Raw genomic sequence first — 17,469 nt, forward strand, 5'->3', positions numbered from 1 at the left:
GATAACAGGTATGCTGCTGTTTGGTGCTAGCAGTTTCCTGATCTATCACAAAATTCAACCGAGGGGAGCGGCTTTATTGGAAGTGAAGAGGCTGCCGGTCTTTAAGGATGGCATCGTGCGGATGTCCAACACTCAGACTCAGACTGTGCTCAACCGCAAAATTGATGCGGTTTTGGAGCGTCAAGATGGACAACAACTTGGAAACTGGAATCCGTGCTCAGAAATTGAAAGAAATTGCGAATTTGGCTAATCGACACAATTAAAGAGACACTGGCCACGGACTCAAGGCTGTCTGAAATTGTTGCCAGCCTGCTACCAAAAACAACATCTGCTATCTCGACCTTTCCCCTGATGAAAGTACGCATGGAAGCTAGTGCCCTACCATCACCCCCTCCTTCTCGGCCATAGACTGATATGCCAGGACTGTCTCCATGAAGACCTTGATATACCAGCTGCGGCCTGACACGCACACACAACCAGACAATTCACACGCGTGTACACTCCCTTGTATAAGGGCCTTCATTGTTCATGTCTTGTGACTTCTTGTAATTGTCATACGCTTGTTACGTGCCAGAGTTTTTTCCTGGACTCAAATTACCCTCAGATGAGGATAGTTTGAGTGTGTTTTTTTTTCTCCCCCTCTCCCTCCCTTGTGGTTTCTTTCTGACTTTCGGGTTGAGTGAACGCTGGCGCGTTTGGCTGCCGCTGCTCAACCCGCATTGTGTTTTATTGTTTTTGTTCCTTTGTCCTTGGGTGTCTTGAAAGGCGCTTATAAATAAAATGTATTATTATTATTATTATTATTATTATTTTCTTTGATGAAGCTGAACAAAACATCACACAGAAGTCGAATTACTGCTGAACACCTTCACTCAAATTTGAGGATTTCCTCAGCTCAGAGGCTGACCCTGAATATGATGAACTTGTAGAAAAGATGAGACACCACCAAGTATCAGCTTCAGCCCCAAAGAAATGAACATGAATGTGCAATCACATATGAAGAGTTTTTACTCAGTTCAAGTCGAAAAATGAAAGTTGGACATTTGTTTTCACTGCACGTTACTTCTTGAAGAAAGTGTTGTTTTAGATTTTTGCACTTTGTTTTATTGTATTTCAATCCAATTATATTTTTAAAATATTTTATTTGTGTTGTGTCTTGAATGATGAGGCACAAACATGCATTTTCTATCATGTATTCGACCGTCGAGTTCCACCATTAACCTCGTGGGGAAGAGGCTTAGATATTCATTATACAACATATCACGCATGCGCAGTAGATGGCAATGCAAAGTACAGGACGTCAATGCATCCAAACAACATACAAATAACTATGGTGGTTAATAAACCACATTACCTCCCCCCTTAGTTTAAAGGTACATAACAAATTCACATTACCCTATCCATCATACTGCATAACATTTCTTCAATAATAAACAAACTCAATTTGAACGTCTTTCAAATTACGACATCACAATCAATCCCTGTAGCGTAAAGGGTGTTGTGCTTTACGTCCTGAACGTCTCAAAGCTACTGTCTCCTGCTCAGCTGACTGAGTCGCACTTTCAGGTCCAGGATCCAAAATGTCAGGTGGGTATCGAAAGCGCAGCTGGTCTCCATGGCGCCTGTATACCTGATCAGTTTCACCTTGCACATGGTATGACACTGGTCCAGTCCGTTGTGTCACTACTCCAGGGATCCATTTGGGATGCTCTCCTGCTGTGTTGCGTAGATAGACGGGGTCATCCACATCAAACTGTCTTTCGGCAGCCTGACGATCATGTTCCTCCTTCTGCTGATACTGTCTCCTCCTCACCGTCTCAGAGATGCTCGGTTTAAGGAAATCCATGTTCGTACATGTCTCTTTAAGAACAAGTCTGCTGGTGACTCCCCAGTTGTACTATTTGGTGTTGTGCGATAACGCAGTAAGAAGTGTGAAATCTTATCCTCAACACTCAGGATCTCTCTTACAAGCTTCTTCATGCCTGCCTTGAAGGTTGCAATGCATCTCTCAGCGAATCCATTTGTAGCAGGATGTTTCGGTGCTCCAGTAGTGTGCAAGATTCCGTTCCTTTTCATGAAGAGTTGGAACTCATCCGACGTGAAGGTTGTGGCGTTGTCAGTGACGATTTGTTAGGGTACTCCTTGTGCTGGTAAAAAAAACTGTCTTTTAAGCCTTGTGATGGTGGCTGCTGAGGTTATCTGTGACATTTTGAAGACCTCTAGCCACTTGGAGTACGCATCAACCACTATCATAAACATGTGACTCATGAATGGACCTGTTCAATGTGAATCCTTCTCTACACCCCTCCAGGAAACTCCCATGGGTGCAGTGGAACATGGCGTGGCATGCATTGTTCTAGCTGGCACATCTCACACTGCCTGCAGACCTTCTCGATGTCCATGTCAATATTTGGCCACCAGACATATTGTCGTGCAATTGTCGTCATTTTTATGATACCAGGGTGTCCGTCGTGGATCTCTTTTAACACTGCTCTTCTTATTTTCTCTGGCACCATACTCTTGTTCCCCACAGAACACATCCCTGTTCTACAGAAAGTTCATCTTTCTTTTTGTGAAATACCCTGAAATTTTCGGGAATTTCAGTTGGCCACCCTAACTGGATGTATCTGTGTAGTAGTGAGAGCTCAGTGTCTTTGCGTGTAGATATTTGTTTTGAACTTAATGGCGCCTCCTCCAGGTGCTCACAAATCAGTGTGTTGAGACATGCTGTTATTGTCTTTGTTCCATCGTCTATCGCCTCAGGCAGGGGGGCACGGGATAGTCCATCTGCATTACCGTGCTCCTCTGATTGCCTGTAGGTTATGTGATAATCATAAGCAGACAATATGATTGCCCATCTCTGTATGCGTGCTGCTGCCATTGTAGATAGTCCCTTGCGTTCCCCGAACAGCGCGAGCAGAGGCTTGTGGTCGGTTACCAATTCGAACTTCCGCCCCCAAAGGTATTGGTGGAATTTCTTTACTCCGTACACCAGACTCAAAGTCTCCTTTTCTATTTGTGAGTACCGTATTTTCACGACCATTCGACGCACCGTATGGTTGGGCACAGTCTCATTAATGGGTGCTATTTCTTTATTTTACACATGGACAAAACGCACTGTATTATTGGGCGCAATTTTAAAGTGGTAAAACATACGCCAGCTTAAACATACGGCATGCATGCGCGCACGCTAAAAACACGTTAGCTTGTAGCATACGGTAGCATGCCAAGACATAACAGATACAAGCTAAAAACACGTTTTTAAAAAGGCAACGGAAAACGGAGTTCCGTTGTATTTTATTTAGCCATCATACAATGTACTCATGTTTTTCGATCAATCATCACCCAGAAACCCATCAAAGTCCTCATCCTCTGTATCAGAATTGAACAATTGTGCAAGTACCGGTAATCCATCAAAAATGCCGTGTTCCCTCTAGTTGTCAGTCACTCTCATTGCCATGTGGCTCCACAGAAATGATGCCGGCTTTGCTAAAAACTCGAACAACAGTGCAAGCAGACACGTTCGTCCAAGCAGCCACAATCCATTCGCAAATTGTGGCGTAACTCGCCCTGCGCTGCCTCTCACTCTTTGTAAAGTTGTGTTTGCCATCGATCATTCATTGTTCCCATGCCGTTCGCAACTTTACTTTGAACGCCCGGTTGATGCCGATGTCCAGCGGTTGGAGTTCTTTAGTCAAGCCTCCGGGAATAAGGGCAAGCTCAGAGTTCATTTGCTTGACTTGGTTTTTCACCGCTGCTGTGAGATGGGCACGCATGCCAAAAGCATAACCGATGGCTTGAAGTTTGAACTCAGCTTCGTAGGCGTGTCTCTTTGTAGAATTTATTTTCGGGGGTTCTTAGAAACCAAAACCGAAGTTGTTTTGCAACAATGCACATAGCCACACTCTATACAGGTGTTGGTACCTGCTTGTAGCGTCCCTTTAGCGTCCACTTACACGCCCACCCTTCACTCATTGGCGGACTGCTTCCCCGCATGCCTGTCACTCACGGCTGCCTTTTCTCTCTCTTTCTCTCCATATATGTATATATACACGCCCACCCTTCACTGATTGGCCGACTTCTTTGCCACATGCCTGTCCACAGTCACTTCCGCCTTTTCTCTATATAAACAGCGTGTCGGCTGTCAGTCAGGTTTTGGAACTCAGCGCATAGATAAGACGCTCATCATAAGGCGTCCTGTCCATTTTGGAGAAAATTTTAGACTTTTAATGGCGCCTTATAGTCGTGAAAATACGGTAGTTCTTTTCCGCTGGAGAGAGCGTTCGAGAAGCAAAAGGGATGGGAACTTCTTTCCCATCAGGTGTCGTGTGCTGAATGACAGCTCCGATCCCATAAGCAGAAGCATCACATGCGAGTGTAAGTGGCAGGCGCGGGTTGTAATGGGTTAACATATTTTCACTTGTCAACAGTTCTTTACAGTTGTCAAATGCGCTTTGCTCATCTTTACTCCATTTCCATTTTGTTTTCTCCTTCAGCAGTCTGTAAAGTGGGGCTAAAACTGTACTTTGGCGTGGTACAAAGCGTCCATAGTAGTTCACGAGACCTAAGAAGGCTCTTAGCTCTTTCGTGTTTGTAGGTGCTGGAGCATTATGAATGGCCCTGACCTTATCTTTGGACGGGTAGACTCCTTTTCCATCCAGCACGTGCCCCAGGTACTCGAGCTGCGTCTTACCAAAGTCACACTTTGTCCTCTTCACTCTCAGACCATTCTCTTTCAGCCGCTGAAGAACTCTGTCCAGGTTCGTTAGATGCTCGGATTCGCCTCGGCCCATCACGAGCAAGTCATCGAGGTAGACCACCACGTTGAGGTCTTTCATTAGATTCTCCATTATCCTTTGGAAAATACTGACAGCAGAGTTGACACCAAAACACAGTCTATTGTACACAAACAGTCCTTTGTGTGTACTGATTGCCGTATACTTCTTTGAGTCGTCATCGAGAACAAGTTGTTGATAAGCTGCAGCCAAATCTATTTTTGAGAATATTCTCCCACCACATAGTGTGGCTAACACCTCCTCGATGCGTGGTAGTGGATATGTCTCTGTGTTAATAGCTTGGTTCACTGTTATATTGTAATCACCACACAAGCGAAGTCCACCATCCCGCTTGGGTACTGGAACCACTGGAGCAGCCCACTCACTGTACTTGACAGGGGTGATGGCGCCATCTTTCTCAAGGTGCTCCAGTTCTTTTTCAACTTTTTCTTTCATGGCAAAGGGAAAAACACGGGCTTTGTGGAATTTAGGGACTGCATCAGGCTTGATGGATATTGTTGCCTTAATGTCCTTTAATGTCCCCAACTCATCTGTGAAAACATCATGTTTTGCGAGTACATCTTGGATTGACTTGGCTCTTGGAGATGCTTGCATTTTGTTTTCTGTGACTGTTTTGATCATTTCCCAGTTTAACTTTATTTTATCTAGCCACTCTCGTCCACAGAGTGACAGTCCCTCAACTCCCACAACTATCAGTGGCAAGTCAACAGTCTGATTTTCATACTTCACTTGAGCCATTCCTTTTACAGGAATTGTCTCCCCTAAAGTAGCCATTTAGTCCTACACTACTTCCCTCTAGTGGTATGCGAGAGAATGACCGTGCTCCCGTGTCAATTTCCATTGGAACCTTCCTTCCATTTACATCAAAAATGGCCCTACATGGTCTACGGCCGCCATTAGCACTATAGATGTGGACATGGAACATGGGAACATCATCATCTTTCTTTTCATCAGTTTGCACATAGCCAGTCATTTTACTCAATTTTCTCTCATTGCTTATCTTCTTCTCCCTTTTATTGCTCTTATCGTCGGATACAGGTGCCCGAGCCCGACATGCTTTCTGAATGTGACCAACTTTACCACACTGATGACATTTTGAAGTCTTGTAGAAGCAGTCATTTGCACTATGATTCATGCCTTTACATCGGTAGCATCCTCTTTGGTGTGTGGGTGAGTGTCCTCTCCTTTGGTTTTCCTTAACCTTGTTTACAGGTGTGGTGACATCTTCACCTTTCCTCAACTGCTGTGCATCCCGGTGGGCAGTCTCCATGTTGACAGCAAGCTCCACGGCTCTTGCAAACGACAGGCCATCCTCTGAGAGTAACTTGCGCTGCAAAGCAACAACGCTGACGAAGCCATCACGGAGAGCCTCGTCCAGTCTGTCCCCGAAATCAGACCTTGTAGCGAGTTGACAAAGCTCAGGGGCATATTCCATAACCGTCTGGCTGTTCTTTTGCACACATTTTCGGTATCTGAAACGCTCCGATATCACCAACGGCTTGGGCTCATAGTAATTGCTCAATGTGGTTACAATGTCCGCAAAAGTCTTGTCTCTGGGCTTGGCAGGTTGCACTAAATTACGGAGAAGTCCATACGCTGATGCGCCCAAGGAGTTCCGTAAAACGGTAACTTTCTTGTCGTCGCTGACATCATGCGCCTCGAACAGCAGTTCCATGCGTTCCACTTAGGCAGACCACGATTCATTCTCGGGTTTAAACTCGTCCGGTCTCAGAGAAAAGTAAGCCATCTTACCTCCTACACTTTAGACTCTAAAGTGTTCAACGTTGTGGGTCTCCCAGTTGAGAATCAGGTCAAAAATATTGAGAACAGGAAGCGCGAAAGAACGTGAAAGAGTGTTCACGTGGGTGCAAAAGCTTACATCACCTGGTATTCCCAGGCAGTCTCCCATCCAAGTACTAACCAGGCCCGACCCTGCTTAGCTTCCGAGATCGGACGAGATCGGGCGTTCTCAGGGTAGTATGGCCGTATGCGAGGGAAAACGTGAAAATTGTCCCCTTTATAGCAGACAGGGCACTTCCGGGTTGGGGCGGAGTGGTGGGGTGATTTTTTTTCATTTAGTCACCTCCTCCCGAGTGCACGAAGGAGGGGCCCGCTCCCGTGGTGGTTTGAGCGCTCAGCCTGTCAGGCTCGCATACGGTCCGCTGCGAGCACGCAGCTCCTCGGTACTTGATGTCTGTTGCAAAAGTGTGCTTTTCCAGCGGAGGTGCAACACATCAATAAGAGATTTAAAAATATCAGTTCAACGTTGTGGGTCCCCCAGTTAAGGCTGAGGTGAAAAAAGTGGAGAAAAGGTAGCGCGAAATAACGTGAAAGAGTGTTCACGTGGGTGCAAAAGCTTACAGCACCTGGTATTCCCAGGCGGTCTCCCATCCAAGTACTAACCAGGCCCGACCCTGCTTAGCTTTCGAGATCGGACGAGATCGGGCGTTCTCAGGGTAGTATGGCCGTAAGCGAGGGAAAACGTGAAATTTGTCCCCTTTATAGCAGACAGGGCACTTCCGGGTCGGGGGCGGAGTAGTGGGGTGAATTTTTTTCATTTATTCACCTCCTCGCGGGTGCACGAAGGAGGGGCCCGCTCCCGTGGTGGTTTGAGCGCTCAGCCTGTCAGGCTCGCATACGGTCCGCTGCGAGCACGCAGCTCCTCGGTACTTGATGTCTGTTGCAAAAGTGTGCTTTTCCAGCGGAGGTGCAACACATCAATAAGAGATTTAAAAATGTCAGTTCAACGTTGTGGCTCTCCCAGTTAAGGCTGAGGTGAAAAAAGTGGAGAAAAGGTAGCGCGAAATAACGTGAAAGAGTGTTCACGTGGGTGCAAAAGCTTACAGCACTTGGTATTCCCAGGCGGTCTCCCATCCAAGTACTAACCAGGCCCGACCCTGCTTAGCTTCCGAGATCGGACGAGATCGGGCGTTCTCAGGGTAGTATGGCCGTAAGCGAGAAAAGAAGTGAAAATCGTCCCCTTTATAGCTGACAGGGCACTTCCGGGTCGGGGGCGGAGTGGTGGGGTGAATTTTTTTCATTTATTTACCTCCTCCCGAGTGCACGAAGGAGGGGCCCGCTCCCGTGGTGGTTTGAGCGCTCAGCCTGTCAGGCTCGCATACGGTCCGCTGCGAGCACGCAGCTCCTCGGTACTTGATGTCTTTTGCAAAAGTGTGGTTTTCCAGCGGAGGTGCAACACATCAATAAGAGATTTAAAAATGTCAGTTCAACGTTGTGGGTCCCCCAGTTAAGGCTGAGGTGAAAAAAGTGGAGAAAAGTTAGCGCGAAATAACGTGAAAGAGTGTTCACGTGGGTGCAAAAGCTTACAGCACCTGGTATTCCCAGGCGGTCTCCCATCCAAGTACTAACCAGGCCCGACCCTGCTTAGCTTCCGCGATCGGACGAGATCGGGCGTTCTCAGGGTAGTATGGCCGTAAGCGAGAAAAGAAGTGAAAATTGTCCCCTTTATAGCTGACAGGGCACTTCCGGGTCGGGGGCGCAGTAGTGGGGTCAATTTTTTTCATTTATTCACCTCCTCGCGAGTGCACGAAGGAGGGGCCCGCTCCCGTGGTGGTTTGAGCGCTCAGCCTGTCAGGCTCGCATACGGCCCGCTGCGAGCACGCAGCTCCTCGGTACTTGATGTCTGTTGCAAAAGTGTGCTTTTCCAGCGGAGGTGCAACACATCAACAAGAGATTTAAAAATATCAGTTCAACGTTGAGGGTCCCCCAGTTAAGGCTGAGGTGAAAAAAGTGGAGAAAAGGTAGCGCGAAATAACGTGAAAGAGTGTTCACGTGGGTGCAAAAGCTTACAGCACCTGGTATTCCCAGGCGGTCTCCCATCCAAGTACTAACCAGGCCCGACCATGCTTAGCTTCCGAGATCGGACGAGATCGGGCGTTCTCAGGGTAGTATGGCCGTAAGCGAGAAAAAAAGTGAAAATTGTCCCTTTTATAGCTGACAGGGCACTTCCGGGTCGGGGGCGGAGTAGTGGGGTGATTTTTTTTCATTTATTCACCTCCTCGCGAGTGCACGAAGGAGGGGCCCGCTCCCGTGGTGGTTTGAGCGCTCAGCCTGTCAGGCTCGCATACGGTCCGCTGCGAGCACGCAGCTCCTCGGTACTTGATGTCTGTTGCAAAAGTGTGCTTTTCCAGCGGAGGTGCAACACATCAATAAGAGATTTAAAAATGTCAGTTCAACGTTGTGGCTCTCCCAGTTAAGGCTGAGGTGAAAAAAGTGGAGAAAAGGTAGCGCGAAATAACGTGAAAGAGTGTTCACGTGGGTGCAAAAGCTTACAGCACCTGGTATTCCCAGGCGGTCTCCCATCCAAGTACTAACCAGGCCCGACCCTGCTTAGCTTCCGAGATCGGACGAGATCGGGCGTTCTCAGGGTAGTATGGCCGTAAGGGAGGGAAAACGTGAAAATTGTCCCCTTTATAGCAGACAGGGCACTACCGGGTCGGGGGCGGAGTAGTGGGGTGAATTTTTTTCATTTATTCACCTCCTCGCGGGTGCACGAAGGAGGGGCCCGCTCCCGTGGTGGTTTGAGCGCTCAGCCTGTCAGGCTCGCATACGGTCCGCTGCGAGCACGCAGCTCCTCGGTACTTGATGTCTGTTGCAAAAGTGTGCTTTTCCAGCGGAGGTGCAACACATCAATAAGAGATTTAAAAATGTCAGTTCAACGTTGTGGCTCTCCCAGTTAAGGCTGAGGTGAAATAGTGGAGAAAAGGTAGCGCGAAATAACGTGAAAGAGTGTTCACGTGGGTGCAAAAGCTTACAGCACCTGGTATTCCCAGGCGGTCTCCCATCCAAGTACTAACCAGGCCCGACCCTGCTTAGCTTCCGAGATCGGACGAGATGGGGCGTTCTCAGGGTAGTATGGCCGTAAGCGAGGGAAAACGTGAAAATTGTCCCCTTTATAGCAGACAGGGCACTGCCGGGTCGGGGGCGGAGTAGTGGGGTGAATTTTTTATTTATTTATTCACCTCCTCGCGGGTGCACGAAGGAGGGGCCCGCTCCCGTGGTGGTTTGAGCGCTCAGCCTGTCAGGCTCGCATACGGTCCGCTGTGAGCACGCAGCTCCTCGGTACTTGATGTCTGTTGCAAAAATTTGCTTTTCCAGTGGAGGTGCAAAAGCATCCAGCAGGCGGAAATCCCAAGCTGCTTCTTGTCCAAGTGCTATCATGACCGAGCCCCGTGCAGACGGCTCCCTCTGTTGGACATTATTTTATTCCAAAGAGACGTTGATCTGTCAAATCAACTTGAAGGAAACGATTTCAAAACACAGGATAAGTAAAAGTTGAATGACAAATGAAAGCCAAAATTTTAGGCAAGAGCAGTGATTTGTGTTGTGATTTGGAGGTGGGTGCAAAAGCTTACAGCAACTGGTATTCCCAGGCGGTCTCCCATCCAAGTACTAACCAGGCCCGACCCTGCTTAGGTTCCGAGATCGGACGAGATCGGGCGTTCTCGGGGTAGTATGGTCGTAAGCGAGAAAAGAAGTGAAAATTGTCCCCTTTATAGCTGACAGGGCACTTCCGGGTCGGGGGCGGAGTGGTGGGGTGATTTTTTTTCATTTATTCACCTCCTCCCGAGTGCACGAAGGAGGGGCCCGCTCCCGTGGTGGTTTGAGCGCTCAGCCTGTCAGGCTCGCATACGGTCCGCTGCGAGCACGCAGCTCCTCGGTACTTGATGTCTGTTGCAAAAGTGTGCTTTTCCAGCGGAGGTGCAACACATCAATAAGAGATTTAAAAATGTCAGTTCAACGTTGTGGCTCTCCCAGTTAAGGCTGAGGTGAAAAAGTGGAGAAAAGGAAGCGCGAAATAACGTCAAAGAGTGTTCACGTGGGTGCAAAAGCTTACAGCACCTGGTAGTCCCAGGCGGTCTCCCATCCAAGTACTAACCAGGCCCGACCCTGCTTAGCTTCCGAGATCGGACGAGATCGGGCGTTCTCAGGGTAGTATGGCCGTAAGCGAGAAAAGAAGTTAAAATTGTCCCCTTTATAGCTGACAGGGCACTTCCGGGTCGGGGGCGGAGTAGTGGGGTGATTTTTTTTCATTTATTCACCTCCTCGCGAGTGCACGAAGGAGGGGCCCGCTCCCGTGGTGGTTTGAGCGCTCAGCCTGTCAGGCTCGCATACGGTCCGCTGCGAGCACGCAGCTCCTCGGTACTTGATGTCTGTTGCAAAATTTTGCTTTTCCAGTGGAGGTGCAAAAGCATCCAGCAGGCGGAAATCCCAAGCTGCTTCTTGTCCAAGTGCTATCATGACCGAGCAGCGTGCAGACGGCTCCCTCTGTTGGACATTATTTTATTCCAAAGAGACGTTGATCTGTCAAATCAACTTGAAGGAAACGATTTCAAAACACAGGATAAGTGAAAGTTGAATGACAAATGAAAGCCAAAATTTTAGGCAAGAGCAGTGATTTGTGTTGTGAATTGGAGGTGGGTGCAAAAGCTTACAGCACCTGGTATTCCCAGGCGGTCTCCCATCCAAGTACTAACCAGGCCCGACCCTGCTTAGCTTCCGAGATCGGACGAGATCGGGCGTTCTCAGGGTAGTATGGCCGTAAGCGAGGGAAAACGTGAAAATTGTCCCCTTTATAGCAGACAGGGCACTTCCGGGTCGGGGGCGGAGTAGTGGGGTGAATTTTTTTCATTTATTCACCTCCTCGCGGGTGCACGAAGGAGGGGCCCGCTCCCGTGGTGGTTTGAGCGCTCAGCCTGTCAGGCTCGCATACGGTCCGCTGCGAGCACGCAGCTCCTCGGTACTTGATGTCTGTTGCAAAAGTGTGCTTTTCCAGCGGAGGTGCAACACATCAATAAGAGATTTAAAAATGTCAGTTCAACGTTGTGGCTCTCCCAGTTAAGGCTGAGGTGAAAAAGTGGAGAAAAGGAAGCGCGAAATAACGTGAAAGAGTATTCACGTGGGTGCAAAAGCTTACAGCACCTGGTATTCCCAGGCGGTCTCCCATCCAAGTACTAACCAGGCCCGACCCTGCTTTGCTTCCGAGATCGGACGAGATCGGGCGTTCTCAGGGTAGTATGGCCGTAAGCGAGAAAAGAAGTTAAAATTGTCCCCTTTATAGCTGACAGGGCACTTCCGGGTCGGAATAGTGGGGTGAATTTTTTTCATTTATTCACCTCCTCCCGAGTGCACGAAGGAGGGGCCCGCTCCCGTGGTGGTTTGAGCGCTCAGCCTGTCAGGCTTGCATACGGTCCGCTGCGAGCACGCAGCTCCTCGGTACTTGATGTCTGTTGCAAAAGTGTGCTTTTCCAGCGGAGGTGCAACACATCAATAAGAGATTTAAAAATATCAGTTCAACGTTGTGGGTCCCCCAGTTAAGGCTGAGGTGAAAAAAGTGGAGAAAAGGTAGCGCGAAATAACGTGAAAGAGTGTTCACGTGGGTGCAAAAGCTTACAGCACTTGGTATTCCCAGGCGGTCTCCCATCCAAGTACTAACCAGGCCCGACCCTGCTTAGCTTCCGAGATCGGACGAGATCGGGCGTTCTCAGGGTAGTATGGCCGTAAGCGAGAAAAGAAGTGAAAATTGTCCCCTTTATAGCTGACAGGGCACTTCCGGGTCGGGGGCGGAGTAGTGGGGTGAATTTTTTTTTTATTTATTCACCTCCTCGCGGGTGCACGAAGGAGGGGCCCGCTCCCGTGGTGGTTTGAGCGCTCAGCCTGTCAGGCTCGCATACGGTCCGCTGCGAGCACGCAGCTCCTCGGTACTTGATGTCTGTTGCAAAAGTGTGCTTTTCCAGCGGAGGTGCAACACATCAATAAGAGATTTAAAAATATCAGTTCAACGTTGTGGGTCCCCCAGTTAAGGCTGAGGTGAAAAAAGTGGAGAAAAGGTAGCGCGAAATAACGTGAAAGAGTGTTCACGTGGGTGCAAAAGCTTACAGCACCTGGTATTCCCAGGCGGTCTCCCATCCAAGTACTAACCAGGCCCGACCCTGCTTAGCTTTCGAGATCGGACGAGATCGGGCGTTCTCAGGGTAGTATGGCCGTAAGCGAGGGAAAACGTGAAATTTGTCCCCTTTATAGCAGACAGGGCACTTCCGGGTCGGGGGCGGAGTAGTGGGGTGAATATTTTTCATTTATTCACCTCCTCGCGGGTGCACGAAGGAGGGGCCCGCTCCCGTGGTGGTTTGAGCGCTCAGCCTGTCAGGCTCGCATACGGTCCGCTGCGAGCACGCAGCTCCTCGGTACTTGATGTCTTTTGCAAAAGTGTGGTTTTCCAGCGGAGGTGCAACACATCAATAAGAGATTTAAAATGTCAGTTCAACGTTGTGGCTCTCCCAGTTAAGGCTGAGGTGAAAAAAGTGGAGAAAAGGTAGCGCGAAATAACGTGAAAGAGTGTTCACGTGGGTGCAAAAGCTTACAGCACCTGGTATTCCCAGGCGGTCTCCCATCCAAGTACTAACCAGGCCCGACCCTGCTTAGCTTCCGAGATCGGACGAGATCGGGCGTTCTCAGGGTAGTATGGCCGTAAGCGAGAAAAGAAGTGAAAATTGTCCCCTTTATAGCTGACAGGGCACTTCCGGGTCGGGGGCGCAGTAGTGGGGTGAATTTTTTTCATTTATTCACCTCCTCGCAAGTGCACGCAGGAGGGGCCCGCTCCCGTGGTGGTTTGAGCGCTCAGCCTGTCAGGCTCGCATACGGTCCGCTGCGAGCACGCAGCTCCTCGGTACTTGATGTCTGTTGCAAAATTTTGCTTTTCCAGTGGAGGTGCAAAAGCATCCAGCAGGCGGAAATCCCAAGCTGCTTCTTGTCCAAGTGCTATCATGACCGAGCAGCGTGCAGACGGCTCTCTCTGTTGGACATTATTTTATTCCAAAGAGACGTTGATCTGTCAAATCAACTTGAAGGAAACGATTTCAAAACACAGGATAAGTGAAAGTTGAATGACAAATGAAAGCCAAAATTTTAGGCAAGAGCAGTGATTTGTGTTGTGAATTGGAGGTGGGTGCAAAAGCTTACAGCACCTGGTATTCCAAGGCGGTCTCCCATCCAAGTACTAACCAGGCCCGACCCTGCTTAGCTTCCGAGATCGGGCGTTCTCAGGGTAGTATGGCCGTAAGCGAGAAAAGAAGTGAAAATTGTCCCCTTTATAGCTGACAGGGCACTTCCGGGTCGGGGGCGCAGTAGTGGGGTGAATTTTTTTCATTTATTCACCTCCTCGCGAGTGCACGAAAGAGGGGCCCGCTCCCGTGGTGGTTTGAGCGCTCAGCCTGTCAGGCTCGCATACGGCCAGCTGCGAGCACGCAGCTCCTCGGTACTTGATGTCTGTTGCAAAAGTGTGCTTTTCCAGCGGAGGTGCAACACATCAATAAGAGATTTAAAAATGTCAGTTCAACGTTGTGGCTCTCCCAGTTAAGGCTGAGGTGAAAAAAGTGGAGAAAAGGTAGCGCGAAATAACGTGAAAGAGTGTTCACGTGGGTGCAAAAGCTTACAGCACCTGGTATTCCCAGGCGGTCTCCCATCCAAGTACTAACCAGGCCCGACCCTGCTTAGCTTCCGAGATCGGACGAGATCGGGCGTTCTCAGGGTAGTATGGCCGTAAGCGAGAAAAGACGTTAAAATCCTCCCCTTTATAGCTGACAGGGCACTTCCGGGTCGGGGGCGGAGTGGTGGGGTGAATTTTTTTCATTTATTCACCTCCTCCCGAGTGCACCAAGGAGGGGCCCGCTCCCGTGGTGGTTTGAGCGCTCAGCCTGTCAGGCTCGCATACGGTCCGCTGCGAGCACGCAGCTCCTCGGTACTTGATGTCTGTTGCAAAAGTGTGCTTTTCCAGCGGAGGTGCAACACATCAATAAGAGATTTAAAAATATCAGTTCAACGTTGAGGGTCCCCCAGTTAAGGCTGAGGTGAAAAAAGTGGAGAAAAGGTAGCGCGAAATAACGTGAAAGAGTGTTCACGTGGGTGCAAAAGCTTACAGCACCTGGTATTCCCAGGCGGTCTCCCATCCAAGTACTAACCAGGCCCGACCCTGCTTAGCTTCCGAGATCGGACGAGATCGGGCGTTCTCAGGGTAGTATGGCCGTAAGCGAGAAAAGAAGTGAAAATTGTCCCCTTTATAGCTGACAGGGCACTTCCGGGTCGGGGGCGCAGTAGTGGGGTGAATTTTTTTCATTTATTCACCTCCTCGCGGGTGCACGAAGGAGGGGCCCGCTCCCGTGGTGGTTTGAGCGCTCAGCCTGTCAGGCTCGCATACGGCCAGCTGCGAGCACGCAGCTCCTCGGTACTTGATGTCTGTTGCAAAAGTGTGCTTTTCCAGCGGAGGTGCAACACATCAATAAGAGATTTAAAAATATCAGTTCAACGTTGAGGGTCCCCCAGTTAAGGCTGAGGTGAAAAAAGTGGAGAAAAGGTAGCGCGAAATAACGTGAAAGAGTGTTCACGTGGGTGCAAAAGCTTACAGCACCTGGTATTCCCAGGCGGTCTCCCATCCAAGTACTAACCAGGCCCGACCCTGCTTAGCTTCCGAGATCGGACGTTCTCAGGGTAGTATGGCCGTAAGCCAGAAAGGAAGTGAAAATTGTCCCCTTTATAGCTGACAGGGCACTTCCGGGTCGGGGGCGCAGTAGTGGGGTCAATTTTTTTCATTTATTCACCTCCTCGCGAGTGCACGAAGGAGGGGCCCGCTCCCGTGGTGGTTTGAGCGCTCAGCCTGTCAGGCTCGCATACGGCCCGCTGCGAGCACGCAGCTCCTCGGTACTTGATGTCTGTTGCAAAAGTGTGCTTTTCCAGCGGAGGTGCAACACATCAATAAGAGATTTAAAAATATCAGTTCAACGTTGTGGGTCCCCCAGTTAAGGCTGAGGTGAAAAAAGTGGAGAAAAGGTAGGGCGAAATAACGTGAAAGAGTGTCCACGTGGGTGCAAAAGCTTACAGCACCTGGTATTCCCAGGCGGTCTCCCATCCAAGTACTAACCAGGCCCGACCCTGCTTAGCTTCCGAGATCGGACGAGATCGGGCGTTCTCAGGGTAGTATGGCCGTAAGCGAGAAAAGAAGTGAAAATTGTCCGTTTTATAGCTGACAGGGCACTTCCGGGTCGGGGGTGGAGTGGTGGGGTGAATTTTTTTCATTTATTCACCTCCTCCCGAGTGCACGAAGGAGGGGCCCGCTCCCGTGGTGGTTTGAGCGCTCAGCCTGTCAGGCTCGCATACGGTCCGCTGCGAGCACGCAGCTCCTCGGTACTTGATGTCTGTTGCAAAAGTGTGCTTTTCCAGCGGAGGTGCAACACATCAATAAGAGATTTAAAAATGTCAGTTCAACGTTGTGGCTCTCCCAGTTAAGGCTGAGGTGAAAAAGTGGAGAAAAGGAAGCGCGAAATAACGTGAAAGAGTGTTCACGTGGGTGCAAAAGCTTACAGCACCTGGTATTCCCAGGCGGTCTCCCATCCAAGTACTAACCAGGCCCGACCCTGCTTAGCTTCCGAGATCGGACGAGATCGGGCGTTCTCAGGGTAGTATGGCCGTAAGCGAGAAAAAAAGTGAAAATTGTCCCCTTTATAGCTGACAGGGCACTTCCGGGTCGGGGGCGCAGTAGTGGGGTGAATTTTTTTCATTTATTCACCTCCTCGCGGGTGCACGAAGGAGGGGCCCGCTCCCGTGGTGGTTTGAGCGCTCAGCCTGTCAGGCTCGCATACGGCCAGCTGCGAGCACGCAGCTCCTCGGTACTTGATGTCTGTTGCAAAAGTGTGCTTTTCCAGCGGAGGTGCAACACATCAATAAGAGATTTAAAAATATCAGTTCAACGTTGAGGGTCCCCCAGTTAAGGCTGAGGTGAAAAAAGTGGAGAAAAGGTAGCGCGAAATAACGTGAAAGAGTGTTCACGTGGGTGCAAAAGCTTACAGCACCTGGTATTCCCAGGCGGTCTCCCATCCAAGTACTAACCAGGCCCGACCCTGCTTAGCTTCCGAGATCGGACGTTCTCAGGGTAGTATGGCCGTAAGCCAGAAAGGAAGTGAAAATTGTCCCCTTTATAGCTGACAGGGCACTTCCGGGTCGGGGGCGCAGTAGTGGGGTCAATTTTTTTCATTTATTCACCTCCTCGCGAGTGCACGAAGGAGGGGCCCGCTCCCGTGGTGGTTTGAGCGCTCAGCCTGTCAGGCTCGCATACGGCCCGCTGCGAGCACGCAGCTCCTCGGTACTTGATGTCTGTTGCAAAAGTGTGCTTTTCCAGCGGAGGTGCAACACATCAATAAGAGATTTAAAAATATCAGTTCAACGTTGTGGGTCCCCCAGTTAAGGCTGAGGTGAAAAAAGTGGAGAAAAGGTAGGGCGAAATAACGTGAAAGAGTGTCCACGTGGGTGCAAAAGCTTACAGCACCTGGTATTCCCAGGCGGTCTCCCATCCAAGTACTAACCAGGCCCGACCCTGCTTAGCTTCCGAGATCGGACGAGATCGGGCGTTCTCAGGGTAGTATGGCCGTAAGCGAGAAAAGAAGTGAAAATTGTCCGTTTTATAGCTGACAGGGCACTTCCGGGTCGGGGGTGGAGTGGTGGGGTGAATTTTTTTCATTTATTCACCTCCTCCCGAGTGCACGAAGGAGGGGCCCGCTCCCGTGGTGGTTTGAGCGCTCAGCCTGTCAGGCTCGCATACGGTCCGCTGCGAGCACGCAGCTCCTCGGTACTTGATGTCTGTTGCAAAAGTGTGCTTTTCCAGCGG

General features: G+C 49.7%; 18 non-coding genes and 4 pseudogenes across 18 annotated transcripts; all 22 read right to left on the reverse strand.

The window, feature by feature from the left end:
- Nucleotides 1-6,668: 6,668 nt before the first annotated feature.
- On the reverse strand, nucleotides 6,669-6,787 carry LOC147188059 (5S ribosomal RNA). Its single transcript, XR_015098483.1, has one exon. It is a non-coding gene; the product is annotated as a 5S ribosomal RNA (ribosomal RNA).
- Nucleotides 6,788-7,150: 363 nt separating this feature from the next.
- On the reverse strand, nucleotides 7,151-7,269 carry LOC147188060 (5S ribosomal RNA). The gene has a single exon (XR_015098072.1). It is a non-coding gene; the product is annotated as a 5S ribosomal RNA (ribosomal RNA).
- Nucleotides 7,270-7,633: 364 nt separating this feature from the next.
- Nucleotides 7,634-7,752, reverse strand: LOC147188061 (5S ribosomal RNA). Its single transcript, XR_015098181.1, has one exon. It is a non-coding gene; the product is annotated as a 5S ribosomal RNA (ribosomal RNA).
- A 364-nt stretch (nucleotides 7,753-8,116) lies between these two features.
- On the reverse strand, nucleotides 8,117-8,235 carry LOC147188062 (5S ribosomal RNA). Its single transcript, XR_015098227.1, has one exon. It is a non-coding gene; the product is annotated as a 5S ribosomal RNA (ribosomal RNA).
- A 364-nt stretch (nucleotides 8,236-8,599) lies between these two features.
- LOC147188063 (5S ribosomal RNA) lies at nucleotides 8,600-8,718 on the reverse strand. Its single transcript, XR_015098062.1, has one exon. It is a non-coding gene; the product is annotated as a 5S ribosomal RNA (ribosomal RNA).
- Nucleotides 8,719-9,082: 364 nt separating this feature from the next.
- LOC147188064 (5S ribosomal RNA) lies at nucleotides 9,083-9,201 on the reverse strand. Its single transcript, XR_015098045.1, has one exon. It is a non-coding gene; the product is annotated as a 5S ribosomal RNA (ribosomal RNA).
- Nucleotides 9,202-9,564: 363 nt separating this feature from the next.
- On the reverse strand, nucleotides 9,565-9,683 carry LOC147188065 (5S ribosomal RNA). Its single transcript, XR_015098309.1, has one exon. It is a non-coding gene; the product is annotated as a 5S ribosomal RNA (ribosomal RNA).
- A 481-nt stretch (nucleotides 9,684-10,164) lies between these two features.
- On the reverse strand, nucleotides 10,165-10,283 carry LOC147188066 (5S ribosomal RNA; annotated as a pseudogene).
- Nucleotides 10,284-10,646: 363 nt separating this feature from the next.
- Nucleotides 10,647-10,765, reverse strand: LOC147188067 (5S ribosomal RNA). The gene has a single exon (XR_015098238.1). It is a non-coding gene; the product is annotated as a 5S ribosomal RNA (ribosomal RNA).
- Nucleotides 10,766-11,244: 479 nt separating this feature from the next.
- Nucleotides 11,245-11,363, reverse strand: LOC147188068 (5S ribosomal RNA). The gene has a single exon (XR_015098583.1). It is a non-coding gene; the product is annotated as a 5S ribosomal RNA (ribosomal RNA).
- Nucleotides 11,364-11,726: 363 nt separating this feature from the next.
- LOC147188069 (5S ribosomal RNA) lies at nucleotides 11,727-11,845 on the reverse strand. Its single transcript, XR_015097932.1, has one exon. It is a non-coding gene; the product is annotated as a 5S ribosomal RNA (ribosomal RNA).
- Nucleotides 11,846-12,203: 358 nt separating this feature from the next.
- LOC147188070 (5S ribosomal RNA) lies at nucleotides 12,204-12,322 on the reverse strand. The gene has a single exon (XR_015098182.1). It is a non-coding gene; the product is annotated as a 5S ribosomal RNA (ribosomal RNA).
- Nucleotides 12,323-12,688: 366 nt separating this feature from the next.
- Nucleotides 12,689-12,807, reverse strand: LOC147188071 (5S ribosomal RNA). The gene has a single exon (XR_015098074.1). It is a non-coding gene; the product is annotated as a 5S ribosomal RNA (ribosomal RNA).
- Nucleotides 12,808-13,170: 363 nt separating this feature from the next.
- LOC147188072 (5S ribosomal RNA) lies at nucleotides 13,171-13,289 on the reverse strand. Its single transcript, XR_015098594.1, has one exon. It is a non-coding gene; the product is annotated as a 5S ribosomal RNA (ribosomal RNA).
- A 479-nt stretch (nucleotides 13,290-13,768) lies between these two features.
- Nucleotides 13,769-13,877, reverse strand: LOC147188073 (5S ribosomal RNA; annotated as a pseudogene).
- A 364-nt stretch (nucleotides 13,878-14,241) lies between these two features.
- Nucleotides 14,242-14,360, reverse strand: LOC147188074 (5S ribosomal RNA). The gene has a single exon (XR_015098605.1). It is a non-coding gene; the product is annotated as a 5S ribosomal RNA (ribosomal RNA).
- Nucleotides 14,361-14,724: 364 nt separating this feature from the next.
- Nucleotides 14,725-14,843, reverse strand: LOC147188075 (5S ribosomal RNA). Its single transcript, XR_015098616.1, has one exon. It is a non-coding gene; the product is annotated as a 5S ribosomal RNA (ribosomal RNA).
- A 364-nt stretch (nucleotides 14,844-15,207) lies between these two features.
- Nucleotides 15,208-15,316, reverse strand: LOC147188076 (5S ribosomal RNA; annotated as a pseudogene).
- A 364-nt stretch (nucleotides 15,317-15,680) lies between these two features.
- Nucleotides 15,681-15,799, reverse strand: LOC147188077 (5S ribosomal RNA). Its single transcript, XR_015098627.1, has one exon. It is a non-coding gene; the product is annotated as a 5S ribosomal RNA (ribosomal RNA).
- Nucleotides 15,800-16,162: 363 nt separating this feature from the next.
- LOC147188078 (5S ribosomal RNA) lies at nucleotides 16,163-16,281 on the reverse strand. Its single transcript, XR_015098638.1, has one exon. It is a non-coding gene; the product is annotated as a 5S ribosomal RNA (ribosomal RNA).
- Nucleotides 16,282-16,645: 364 nt separating this feature from the next.
- Nucleotides 16,646-16,754, reverse strand: LOC147188079 (5S ribosomal RNA; annotated as a pseudogene).
- Nucleotides 16,755-17,118: 364 nt separating this feature from the next.
- LOC147188080 (5S ribosomal RNA) lies at nucleotides 17,119-17,237 on the reverse strand. Its single transcript, XR_015098650.1, has one exon. It is a non-coding gene; the product is annotated as a 5S ribosomal RNA (ribosomal RNA).
- Between the last annotated feature and the right edge of the window lie 232 nt (nucleotides 17,238-17,469).

The sequence above is a fragment of the Hippocampus guttulatus genome, chromosome 20, assembly GCF_054856545.1.
Source record: "Hippocampus guttulatus isolate MCC_2025c chromosome 20, RoL_Hgut_1.0, whole genome shotgun sequence".
In the NCBI taxonomy this organism is placed as follows: Eukaryota; Metazoa; Chordata; class Actinopteri; order Syngnathiformes; family Syngnathidae; genus Hippocampus; species Hippocampus guttulatus.